Source organism: Pinus tabuliformis, chromosome 1_2 (genome assembly GCF_031772625.1).
Source record: "Pinus tabuliformis cultivar Carrire ecotype Pingquan chromosome 1_2, CPIR1, whole genome shotgun sequence".
Lineage (NCBI taxonomy): Eukaryota > Viridiplantae > Streptophyta > Pinopsida > Pinales > Pinaceae > Pinus > Pinus tabuliformis.
The window spans coordinates 515,090,830-515,105,443 of record NC_142298.1 but is presented as its reverse complement, the minus strand read 5'-3'; positions in this window follow the sequence as shown (position 1 = coordinate 515,105,443).

The window sequence follows — 14,614 nt, the reverse complement described above, 5'->3', positions numbered from 1 at the left end:
TATTCAATAATCACAATGACATGGGTCATAAATGGTTTGGCCATTCTCATATTGATCTGATTGCCAAATATTCAGTGAATCAACCAAATATTCAATAAATCCAAAATCCTCAAAACTCAAACTCAATATCAAAAACCTCATTCTAACCCTTAATACCAACAAATTACTATTTTACTTAACTCTACGCATCAATAACTTCACTCTAACCATCAAGCTAAAAATTTATTTCTCCTTTAAAAACATAAAATATTAAATCTCCAATTGACCAAACAGAATCAGCGTTACAAGTTCCATGTAGGGATCAAACTTTCATTAAAAGGTGATTTCCATGGCCGCACGACTGAACATGAGCATGTGCCTAAAGCCAACCGATAGATTGGCTTTCACGCACCCCGGCAATTTGGAAATCCCACCATTATTCAACTATTTATCTGCACTGGAAAACCATTATTGGATGCACTTGGCACATAAAATAATCGGATAAATAATACAACATTTCCGGAATGTGCACCTTTCTCTCCACGGAGAAATTTACAGTTGAATCATTCCCCAGACAAATAATTAAATATATGTGATAATAATAATCTAATTTTGAGATTTTTAAGATTATTGTCAGTTGAACGCATCAAATTGGTTTAATTAAATATATGGGATAATAATAATCTAATTTTGAGATTTTTAAGATTATTGAGAGTTAAACACATTAAATTGGTGTATAAAGTTATGATTCAATTGAATATCTAATTAGGTTATAAAATCATATTTATATAAATATTTATCTTATTGAGATTGTGTCATGGTTAAATATCAAATTAATGTATAAAATTATATTTAAAATTAATGTATAAAATTATATTTATAAGATAAAATATTTTTTAGTATAGAGTTTTGATTTTTAAAATTTATAAAAATTAAATATTTTGGATTTAACTTATAATTTAGAAAATGTATATGTAGTTATTTTGATTAATTTCAAACCATTAATTTGATATTTATTTTTATTAATTTCAAACTATTGATTTAGCTAGATTTGTTTTTGTTAGTAAATTTCTTTTTAACATTTCTGGAATCTTAAGGATATAAGTTAGGTTAATTGTTTGACCTCATCTATGTTACTTAGACTTTAGAATCAACATGAAAATGTACATAAATTTCAAAGACATTACTCTCTTATGAAACAGAGGGCTGGAGGATATAGGTTAGGTTAATTGTTTGACTTCATCTCTCTTACTTAGATTCTAGAATTAATCTTAAAATGTCCATAAATTTCAAAGATATTACTCCTTTGTGAAAAAAAGGGCTGGAAGAGGTAAAAAAAAAGCCTAAGAAGAAAGAGTATGTATTTTTTTTCTTGAAAAATGAAAACATAAAAACATTTCATTTTAGAATGTGAGGCAGAGAAAGTTATGCAGATATTCTGACAGCTAGCTCTTGGGATAATCTATTGAGACTGGTTTGTCCAGAAGCTAGGAGAGTTTATTGCAAGGCTTCAGAGAAAAAGGGCAGAATACAACAACCAGATGAAGAGGCAAAAAAATGTCCATAAATTTCAAAGATATTACACCTGAAAAAGAGGGCTGGAAGAGGTAAAAAAAAGCCTAAGAAGAAAGAGTATGTATTTTTTTTCTTGAAAAATGAAAACATAAAAACATTTCATTTTAGAATGTGAGGCAGAGAAAGTTATGCAGATATTCTGATAGCTAGCTCTTGGGATAATCTATTGAGACTGGTTTGTTCAGAAGCTAGGAGCATTTATTGCAAGGCTTCAGAGAAAAGGGCAGAATACAACAACCAGATGAAGAAGCAATCTGTCCCGTATGCTGTCTAGCCTCAAACCTTGAAATAATTTTTTCTTCTTCTTCCCAAAATCTACAACCAGCATAGATCCATCTTAAGTACGGTTATAACATGAGTCTAAGAAGATCCAATTTCTTAGCCTTAAATTTTTTTATGAGCTTATATTATTTAAATATTTGTATAGTTATTTAGAATGTGAGGCTATGGGGACCCAAAAAAATAATAATTGACAGAGGTGAGTCACCATGAATTGGGATGAATGAGGCGCAGTGCAGTTAGATGTCGGGCATGTGTGTTGAGAGCATGATCGTGCATGCTTCCAGTGAACGCTACCAGCGCGAGAGATGGCCGAGGCGCCGTGAAAGCAGTGGTGCGAACACGAATGAGTTGCAATAATAAAATGAAAATGTGAAATTTCCACAGTGGCGCGGCGGCTGGACCATTCCTCGAGGAGCACATTCCGCCACTGTACCTCAACGCCTTGACAAAAACTATCCTGGAAACATTTTTTCTTGAATGAGTTGTTAAAGATCAGCACACTCATGTTTCCTACGCTACCTCACAATTTCCTCCTCGGTGACTTTAATGCCATGTACTCTGCTCAAGTCTATCAGTCTCCCCTCCACTATCCCTGTCAATTTGTTTTTTATCATTATGGTTGACAATTTTCATTATTATAATTGGAAATTTACATGCAGTATGCAAGAGGTTATGCATGGTTTGATTAAATCACTCAAGAATACCTTTGGTTGCTTTGAATTCCATTTCCGAATATGAGAGTATCTGATACATCTTTAATCCATAAGCAATGTATATTTATCTTTAATTTAAATGATTTATAAAATAAAAATAGTAAAAAAAATTATTAAAAAAATAAAATTAATTTTAAATTTATAGGTTTGATAATATTTTTTTTTTTCAATATTTTTCATACGTTTTTATTAATCAATTATATTTTATTTTTATTTACTTATATTTTAATATTTCAATTTTTTTTTACATTATATTTTTCATATATTTATTTACATTTGATATAGTTTTATTTAATTTTTATCTATAACATAATTTATTTTCATTTTAAATATACTAATTCCTTCTCTGAAAAGTTACTTGAATCAACCAATTTATTAGTTTTGAAGTGTCTTATCACTCAAGGGAGTGCACTAAATAATTTTGGATCATACTCTTAGAAATTAATGAAATCATTTATTTGAAATTAATGCATTAAATTATTTCAAAATTCATTATTATGGATATCTATATACCTCTCACTAAATCACTTTGCATCTATCTAAATCATATTTTCAAGTCTTATATTTATTTTTAAGTCATTAAACTTATTAAAAATGATTTTTTTATAAATAATTAATTTTTTTACTGATAGTTATTATTTCTAAATGACTATTTCCATAAGTTATAGTGTGGGATTCTATCTGTGACTTTTTCAGTTAGGATTTTAAATGGGTTTCCAACAAAGTCACTACCTTGCAAACATCTCTTTTATCACTAATGCACTATACCATAATTTTCTCTTCATCTTATATGCCCACTATGTAGGATTGAAGATCTATGGTTTTATTCCTACTAAACACATGCTATTGTATGTGATTTTAATGATTTTAAAACTAAATATAAGATATATGACAATTAATACTACCTTTTAGTATGATGCTTTCGTTCTTTGCAGGTTAGGTAATATATTTATATATTTAAGTTATCAATTTGTAACTAATTATTAGAAGTTTTTGCATGAGATTTCAACCTGAAACTAATATTCTTGGATTTGTTTATACTGAGCATCACATTATAGAAATGTTTTTTAACCATTATTATTATTATAACTTTGAATTATATATGTAATATAGTTACCAGTTCAATGAGAACATTAGGCAGTTTACATTGATTTGTAATTTTTAGTTTTTTTTTTTTTAATAAAGGTTAATTTTTTGACATGGCAAATCTTTTATTTATTTATTTTATTTTTGGGTTGGTTTAGTTTACTATGGATTTGAACCTTGAATTTTAAAGTTTACACAATATTTTATAACATTGTTAAGGCCATGGCCAATTAAACTTCCCTAATGGGCTTGACATTGTAAATCTTCTTATCTATAAAATATTAAGAATTTATTTTTTCAAATGTTTATTGCTTAAAGATTTCTCTATGGTTTTTTTTGTTACCATGTTTTTAATTATTTTTTTAATTTTTAAAATATTTTTTTAATGTCAAAATATACAAAGTATAAAATTTATATATAGTATTTGGGTATTAATTTTTTTTTATAAAATTATGTATTATTAATTAATTTAAAGTGCAATATTTTTAAATATAACATAAAACTATTATTTTTTTAACAATTTTATTATTTTTATATCAATACACAAAATTATTTTATGTTAACCAAAAGAATATACATTTCAAGGGTAAATATCGTTATAAAAAAAGCATGAGAAGCTTTTTTTTTTTTTTTTAAGAATATGACAAATAAATAATTTCTATATGGATAATTGAAAAAAAAAACAAACAAAAACAAATTTATTTTTGAATATTTCATGTTAAAAGATAATAATATTTAAAGTATTTTCCTTAGATTAATTATTCACATAAAAATTAATATAAAAATAACATAATAAAATAACATTAAATGAATATTTATTCTTATCATAAAATCTTAAAGTCAAAGCAAGACATATAACTTATTATCAATTTGCTAAATTGAGCATGTGTTTCAAGCACAACTTAGAACTAATCAACAACATCATATATGCCAAATTCATCACCTTCAAGAGGCTCATCATTGTTTTCTTCCATGTTATTCTATGCTTCCATTTGGTAGAACTCATCAACAACACCATATATGCCAAATTCAACACCCTCAAAAGGCTCATCATCATTTTCTTCCATGCTATTCTATGCTTCCATTTGGTTGTTTTTCTCTTTCATTGGATCTTTGATGTCCTCAAGTCCCCTAGTTTGATCCTTTCCAAACAACCCATATAATGGTGGTTGAGGTTCCTTTGACATTTTTGCCACCTGGGAGTCACTAAAATTTCCTCACCTCAAACCAACTTCTTGCATTTCATCTATAAGAGCTTCAATAACATTAATTCTTTAATGAATAAAATTTCATTGTAGTGGCCCATTTTCAATGCCTATGTAATTTCTTCTTTTTTTATATGCAACATGCTAGTGTTGTACATAATCACCAAATACAAAAGAAATAATTAAGTAAATTAATGTAAAAAAAAATATGAAGTTTGATTTCATATATGTTATATCATAAATCTTACATGAACTTAAGAACAAATCCAAAACTCAATCTCCTTCACTTGCAAATGTATCTATAAGATAATTAATTAGTACTAGTGGCTATTTATAAATGTTAACAATCTCTCATTTTAAATATTTATCTTATTATGTTAGATTTCTTAGCACAACATTATGATCAACCACATTTTAGCTATGTTGTATGAACTTATTCTGGAAAATAAGATTGGTCCATGGCTTGAAATACATGGTAAAAGAGTTAAAGGCCAAAATAGGTTTACAATACATCATTCAATTGTTCACCATGTTATCACTCTCAGGATCATTGTAGAGGAATTCTGCAATAATAAGATGATATCTTTTGTTTTTTTTTGTGGAATTTAGAAAAACTTTTGACATCATTCTTAGCAGAAAGTTATGGAAGGGGCTAGAAAAAATAATGGTTCCTCTCAAGTTGATGATTTCTATGACAAGGTTGTACAATAATTTTATTTCCAAGCTTAACACCTCTTAGGGTTGGTCAAAAGAAATTAATTGCAATATCCTAGTCAAGCAAGGGTGTCCCTTATCCCCTACCCTTTTTGGCATTTACATTGACAAGCTTGAATAATATTGAGAAGATGTAGGATGTGTTGGTCTCATGCTCACTAGTATACTCATAACTCTTCTCCTTTATACTAATGATATTGTTCTTTTGGCAAGGAGCCATGGTGATCTCAACAAGCATATAAGAATACTCCAAAATTTCTGCTCCAAGATGGGTATGAGACTAAACTCATGATAATTAAATCAAATAGTTTCGTTTATGATAATAACTACATGGAGGAATTTCCTTCGTACAAATATCTAGGAATTAACAACCATCATCAGCTCAATTGGAATTATAACATTTAAAAAACGATAAGTGGGGGATGGAAAGCTTATTATGGCTTGAAAACAATTGTGAGTCAGTTGAGCTTTAGATATAGGATAAAAAAAAATATCCTCTTTGAGACTCTTGTCTCCCTTGTTGTTTTATAAGGATGTGAAATTTGGGGTTGTAGTATATCCAAAGAATCAGGGAGGAAGATTAAGTAGATCCAAAAGCAGTTTATAACCTACAACCTCAAGATTAAAGAAAATAATCCCGATCATATTGTAAAATAATGATAATATTAAAAATTTTGTTACTTCCAAATTAAGGAGAAATTGTGGAGTGATAAAGAGTTATAAGGAAAACTGAAATGAAGATATTATAAGGAGATGATCAACCCCAATCTTGAAAATGAGAATTATTTATGTCTTAACTAGTGTTAATAATAAAATTAACATTGCTAAGATAATAACTAATTCTCATGAGCTTCACAGTGAAACTGAGCATTGATCTATTCTCAAAATGCCATGGGAAGTAATAATATATCACCTGTGTGATAGGGTTGAAGATGAAAATCATTCTCTTAGATTGCCCAATTTATAGTCAAATCCATTCTATTTTTCAAAATATTTGTCACACTACCAACCTTCTCGACCTGTTACGACAACAAAACTATGGTGATCTGGGAACACTTATCTCACTTCTCTTCGAGCATAGAAATAATATGTTAAATAATTTCAATTAATTAATTACCTTCCTAAGATCCAATAGACCATATTGGTATTTGTGAACATTAATCATCATCATTGTCATCATAAATAAATCATTGACTATGTTTTCCCCATCTTTTCCATTCACAAGGATAGAATCATAAGTGTTATTTTTTGTTTGCCATGTAACATGTATACTCTAACTACCACTTGTAAATGGATCACTATTGAGCTACTAATATTAGGCGATTTTGTCTGTAACATGGAATAGTAAAAATTGAATCAACTTGTATATAAATAAAACTTAATTTTAATTTTAATCACTAAGCATACAATTTAAATGTCTTACCAAACAAGCTTCTTCTTTGAGTTCACTTTGTCCTTGAAGATTAAAATTATTAATCATAATTGTGTACTTGAATGAAAAATCACAAATCTCCAAAATGGTGTTGTGACTAAATCACATAACCACTTTATTGAAAGATTGGTAAGTATAAGGTCGATTGTTATATCCAATGTTTTAAATATTGAAACCATAAGGGACATCTACAATAACTAGGGAGTAATATTTTTTAGGAACAACATTTGCAATTTTTCACAATCACCTAATATTACTTGATATGGGACAATGTTGAGCACATTCCAAATATAGTGATCAATAATGTCAATAACTTGAGCATTTTGAAGACATTGTTTTTTTTCTTTAACTTAGATTTTTGAATAGAACTTTTGAAGGTCTCTAGTACTTCATTTGTATCCCTCTTTCGCATATTTAATGAAATAGAAGTAACAAAATAGAAAAAATATGGAAATGAAGAAAATGAATATAATAAATCAACATACATTTTTAAATGCAACAAAAAAATATTTTAGTGTTGTTGTGAAGCTTCAATTTGGATAATTGCATCCAACACCATCTCAACTCTCTCATTCAAAATTTTAATCATTTTCTCTTGTATTCTCACACAAATATAGTGACTAAATAAATATTATAAATATTTATAATGATATTTTTTTTTTCTATGTGGTTTATAAACACTCAAGATTAGTGACCACTACATCCATGAAATATTTGTACCAGACAGATCCACCCAAAGGGATCACTTCCTACTGGCTCAACCATGAAATTTGACCCTGAGAGTGTCGAGAGAATTGAAACCTATTACCTCTAAAAAATAAAGGTTATTTAATGACAGGGACTCGACCAATTGAGCTAACCCTCGGGGCTAATAATGTTGTAATGATATACAATAAAATACTTAAAATAACAATATGTTAAAATGAAAAAAAAAATTAATCCTAACATAAATAAATAGAAGTCAGCAAACTTCATGAATTCATTGGATATTTCTTTATTTGATAATTCATATGCCTTTACATGTAATAGTATTTCCTTGATAAATCTTTCATCCTTCAGTCCTTGCATTATTCTCCAAGATATTGTAGTCATATATTTTAAAAAACTCGTAATCTCAAGACATGTCTTACTAATGTTAAATGTTAAGGGTTTAGAAATTTTAACCTTGTGATTTTTTATACCAATATTCCCCCACATGTTGAAGATATCATCTATCAAATCTAATGCCTTCTCAATTATAAATCTCAATTATTAAAAGCTATTTAGAACTCTAAATACATCACTTCCTTTGCTATTTATACCTTTTTAATTTTTCGTTGATGGGGAAGCCTATTTCCATATAACATTGCTTCTGAAAGTTTGCATTAACCTTTGATTTATCTCCATCACATACTTTTTGAAATCCATTACCAATAAATTAATCTTTTGAATGAAAGTCATAGATATCCAATACTCATTATTTGTGTTATAATTTAATGCCAATATCTTGGTTTCTACATATGTTAAACCAACATAAATGATCACTATTTCAAAGAGAGTTACTAAGATACTCTTACATATAGCCTCTATAATATATTTTCCTCCATTAACAAATATTTATAGTAAAAAAAAATTGATCTATCAAATGCATCCTTTCTATAAATCTCCCTTGGGTCAACAAGAACCATGTCAACCATGTGTGCACATGGATTACACCTAATCAATGTTTTCAAGTTATGAATATTCAAGTGTTGTGGCTTCCTAATTGGTATCTATATTTCCCTTCTGTGTATCTATAAATCTTATCCACTTTCAATTGAAATGTATGGCCCAAATGTCAAACCAAAATTTTCTCCATCAATTGATTTCGAATGACATTTTGTGTTTTTTTTATTATATCATCCTTAAATTAACACCTGGTGTTATGACATTCCTACTACCTTTAGAAATTTCACTATGATATTCAACAATAACTATGGTTCCTTCATCATCAATATCATTATATTTTCTCCTTTTATGATTTAATTGAGTTCCATCTAAATTAATAATATCTTCGTAATTAATAGGAATGGAATCATCTTTGGGAAAGTTCCTTTGTGCTTCTATTGTTTCTTCTTCTTTTGAGAAAAAGTAGTAGCCTCAATGGCACCAATGAAATCATTATGTTCATTTTTATTTTCCACATGTTGAAATGTTACCCTTTTAACCTTATTAGATCGATGATTTTTATTTCCTCTTTCTTGATCATGTATATCTACGCTTGTAGCTTCAACTTCCATTGCTCCTAATTTATTTTTCATTACACGTTGTGTCTGATAAATATGAAAGGAATTGATGACTTCTATTTTATATTTCTATGTAAAATAAATCTCTAACATGGTTTAAAGTCGCAAAAAATATTTTAATTCAAACTTTTTTATTTTTTGAAATTCTTCTTAAATTATTATTATTATTTGAGTTTAAGTTAATTATTAAAATTTAGTGGAACTAATCGTATTTATGGTGAGGATTATTTTCCTTCAAATGAGTATTTTCATGGAAGATCTAATGGAAATGGTGAGGATGGTATATATTTTTCTACTAAGTTTCATATTCCTCTTATCAATGAGATTATCAGGGAAGTTGATGATGGCCTAGGAATGAAGATCATGTATTAAGTCATTTATCATTTAGGTCTAGTAATTCAAGATAGTTGACATTCTCTTGTGTATCCTGAAAATGTTGAGTATGCCTAGAGTGAGGACAGTATTCATCTTAGTGTTGAGGACATTCCCAATAGTGGGGATGATAATGATGGAGACATCGAAAATAAATATTGTCTCTAGGAATAGGACCATAACTTTATATATCAATCCAAATCATTCCAATTATACAAAGTCTAGTAAATAATTTCTCACAAGATAAAGTTCTATTACTAATTTAATTTGAATTATTGTTGTCAAAATATTTTCTTGAAATGTATAGATTTCATGTATACCTTGTAGAAATGGAAGATATATTTGTCAATAAATAAAATAATGAAAATTTCATATTTAGTGGGGTGCATGATATCTACAAAGATAGGTACTGATTATCACATTGGGAATATTTTACTATGTAGAAAGGATTTTAAAAATTTTCACTCAATTATTAATCTTCATCTATCAAGAAACTAAATATGATTAGAAAAAAAATCCTACATTTTATTCAAAGGTACATTGTAGATAAGAGAGTGGGCCATTAATAAAAACTACATTGTCGTGGATGCATGTCTTCATTTTCAAACATGAAGAGTGTACCATGGTATTTTGTTAAGTTCTATATAAGTCTTATGTTAACCCTAAAGCCCATTATTAAGCTCTAGATATTGATTAATTACATTTCTATTATTATATTGTTATGTATACTAGAATCCTTCAAGGTCTCATTTTATTATAATTATATGCATTGTCTCTTATATATGCAATAAGGAGGCCTAGTCCTATAATCATCAAATATTGTCTTGTACATTGTATTCATTGTAAAAGAAGGTTTTCCCTCTAAGAGGGATGTAATTATTGGTCTCTCATCATTTTTAAGGTGCAAGGTTCATAAAATTTGGTATTAGAGTTCATGATCCTAGGGTTCTACTACTTCAAATAGGTCATCATGGAATTTTCACTATAAATTTTTCTTTGGAAGTTTTCAGATGGTTAAAATTGGAGAATATTAAGGAGAAACATTTCGTTAGGTCCCTATACTACTAGTGTAACCCCTATTGTTATTAGTTCAATCCCCTTATTATATTGTTGTGCCCATGTAGTCTCCATATTGTTATTATTGTTTCCCGTAGAAGCCTAATATTTTTATTGTTGTGCCCTTACATTATTATTGTTATGTCGGCTCTGATTATATTATGACCCCTTATACTCCTATATATAGAAAGGAGGTCTTATCATTTGTGTCATCCAAGAATTGTTCATTTGTGTAATGTAAAGGAGGTTGCCCCCTCGAAGAGGCTTATTTCTCAGGCCTTGATCTATCTTCTCTATCTTTTTGTGAGCTAGTAGCTGGTTTCATAACATTTGGTATCAGAGCTTTGGATTCTAGGGTTTCGCTACTCCAAATATGTCATTGTGAAATTTTAGCTATAACTTTTTCACTATGAATTTTCAGAAGCTAAATAAAAAACCATTTGAGACGAAATCGTTATGAACCTCGGGTATGAATTTCAAATCTTTTCTCGCTATATTTTTGGAGATATGATCTGAGGAAGTTAGGGTTTTTTGAAAGCTCCAAAATTCCATCTCAAACAGGTCATTGAGGAAATTTCGCTATAATTTTGATTCTACGAAGGTTAAGACTCTGAAAGTAAAACACATTGGAGCTGAAATCTTGCTGAAGCTCAGGTCCAAATTTCAGATCTTCTATTGCTATATTTTCGGAGATATGATCTGAGAATGTTAGCGTTTTTGCAGAGTCTCGAATTACATTAAAAACAGGTGACCTTCAGAAAAGCGTCATAACTTTCTCTCTGAGCATCAGATTGAAATTTCATAAGAAGTTACAGAAAGAGGACAGACTGCAGTTTTCTATGTATCGTTTTTAGATCAGAAGGTCAGAACAGTGACACGTGGCACATGGTACAAGTTCGCTCTACTGAGACATTATATAATCAGGTCATCGTAGGAGGTTGGGCATAACTCTTTCTTGGAGAATCCAATTTTGATCAGACTGGTGGCATTGGAAAGAGAACTCAGAGGGATACTGCAGGAAGCAATTTCAAACTTGGGAGATCTGCAATTATAGAGATACAACAGATTCAATATCGAGCTTCTACAAAGAGAAAAAAAGTGTGTAGTCTTTTTAAAATTTTGCATAAGTTTGGGTTGAAAAATTAGGTTGAATTTCAAAGGGCATAGTGAAGCATAATTATCATTAATTGATGCCCCAAAGAAAGAAAATGGAAACACCTAATAATCAACCTGAAATATCTAGCATGACTCATGAAGAAGAGGAAGAAATGCAACATGATATATCAAAATTACGAGACCAAATTCAACAAATTTCACTCTCACAAAAGGTAACAGAAGCTAAGATGAATGGCATGGAAGCTAATATGAATGGCGTACAAGTTAGGATGGATGGCATGGAAGCTAAGATGAATGGAATGGATGCTAAGATGGAAGATTTGAAGAAAGGTTTGACAAAGTTGCTACAAGAAAGGCTTCCTAATGGCGAAAGGGTAGTAGAGGAAACTCAAATGAGAACAAAATAATTTTTAATCATGATTTGAAGAATGAAAACATTGAAGATTCAAAGAAATACATGGAAGCTTTGAAGGAAGGTTTGACAAAGTTGCTACAAGAAAGACTTCTTAATGGCAGAAAGGTAGTAGAGGAAACTCATGATGAGAACAAAAGAAATGTTAATCATGATTTCATAGACTCTAACGTTGGAACAAAGACCCACCATGTCCCAAACATCAATATGAGAAAGTTTGATGGCAAGGATGCCGTAACATGGATACTATGGATGGAGCAATATTTCGATCTCCATAATGTTCGAAACACACAAAAGGTATGCATTGCAACTTTATATTTAGAACCAAATCTATTTGTATAGTATCAATGGATTTGCTCTCATAAACAAATTGTCACTTTGGAAATTTTTACAAAAGAAATGATAGCATATTATGAGGATACAAAAAGCAACACTTTTTTTGGCTAATTGATAAACCTCAAAAAAAAGGGTTCAACGATCGAGCACATTGAGGACTTCCAAAAATTGAATATAAGGGTAAAAGATATTCTAGAAGAGCATAGGATTGATGTGTTCATAGGGACTTTAAAGGATAACATCCAACATGAGGTTCACCTTTCAGAACCTGATTCATTGGATAAGGCATTCAGGTTGGCAAGAAAAATGGAAAGCAACATTATGGCAACAAGGAAGCCTACCACTCACAATTATAAATATGGAAGTTTTGTTGCCCCTAGCTTTCCACAACCTACAAGGTTGACACCACAACAATTGGAAGAAAAAAGAGAAAAAGGGCTTTGTTACAGTTGTGATAGAAAATACACTAAAGGTCATAAGTATTCTGAGAAGAAATTAATTTACATAGATTGTGAAGAGGAACAAGAAATGTCAAAAGAAGAGGATATACACCAGGAACAAACCCTAGAGAAAGAAGAAATGAATCTGACTGTATCTTGTAATGCATTGACCAGAATTACCACTCCTCAAACAATCAAGATAGAATGACATATCGAGAAGAAAAAGGTAATAGTGTTGATTGATTCGGGCAGTACCCATAATTTTATTCATTATAAGATAGCCAAGGAATTGAATTGCTTCCTATATCCAGCACCAGAGTGTCAAGTGATGGTTGCAAGTGGAGGAACCATAAATTGCTTTGGAAAGTGCCATAATATTAAGCTATCCATGGGAGAATATGTATTGAATAGCTTGATGCTTTCCATTCCAATGGGTGGTGCTGATGTTGTACTAGGAGTCCAATGGCTACAATCCTTGGGTACAATAACTTTTAATTTTCAAGAACTTTTCATGAAATTTTCTTCGGAAGGAAAGGAAGTTGAATTAAGGGGTATCACAGGGAAACCAGGAAAGATAATTAGCTCTAATGGAATGAAAAATCTTCTAAAGAAAGAACAAAGAGGTGTAATTGCACAATTATGTTTGCCAGAGGTTACCACATCGAAATGATATATTTCTCCAAATCTCCAAAAAGTCTTGGACAAGCATTCCAAGGTATTTGAGACTCCCAAAGGTTGTCCATCTATTCATGATCATGATCATGCTATTCATTTGATTCCAGGAAGTTTTCCTCAAAAAATCAGGCCTTACAGATATCCATATGCCCAAAGGAGTGAAATTGAATGTATGGTTGCAGAAATGCTAGAGGTTGGTATAATTATCCAACCAAATTCGATCAACAAAGCAAGGGATGAATGGAAGAATGACGAAGCAGGGTGGGAACTCATTTAAAAGTTGCAGAAGATCCCAGTTCAAACAATATTGCCAGAAATTGACAGGGAAGGAAAAATCATATTGGAACTTGAAGCAGTCACAGAACCGAGAAATCAACAGCTACAAAATAGATCAATTTCAGAGTATCTCATCAAGTGGAAGAATTTACTTGCTAAAGATTCCACATGGATGGATGATAATTGTATACAAAATAATCCAGAACTACTCAAGCATTGAGGGCAACACTTTTTGAAGGAGAGGGACATGTTAGGTCCCTATACTACTAGTGTAACCCCTATTGTTATTAGTACAAACCCTTATTATATTGTTGTGCCCATGTAGTCTCCATATTGTTATTATTGTGCCCCATAGAAGCCTAATATTGTTATTGTTGTGCCCTTACATTGTTATTGTTATGTTGGCTCTGATTATATTATGACCCCTTAGACTCCTATATATAGAAAGGAGGTCTTGTCATTTGTATCATCCAAGAATTTTTCATTTGTGTAATGTAAAGGAGGTTTCCCCCTCGAAGAGGCTTATTTCTCAAGCATTGATCTATCTTCTCTATATTTTTGTGAGCTGGTTTCGTAACACATTTTTTAATATATTCTCATAATTGTATATCTTGGTTTTATATTTTTTGGAGATATGCTCCAACAAATTTAGGGTTCTTGAATGCTCTTGAAATCAGTCTC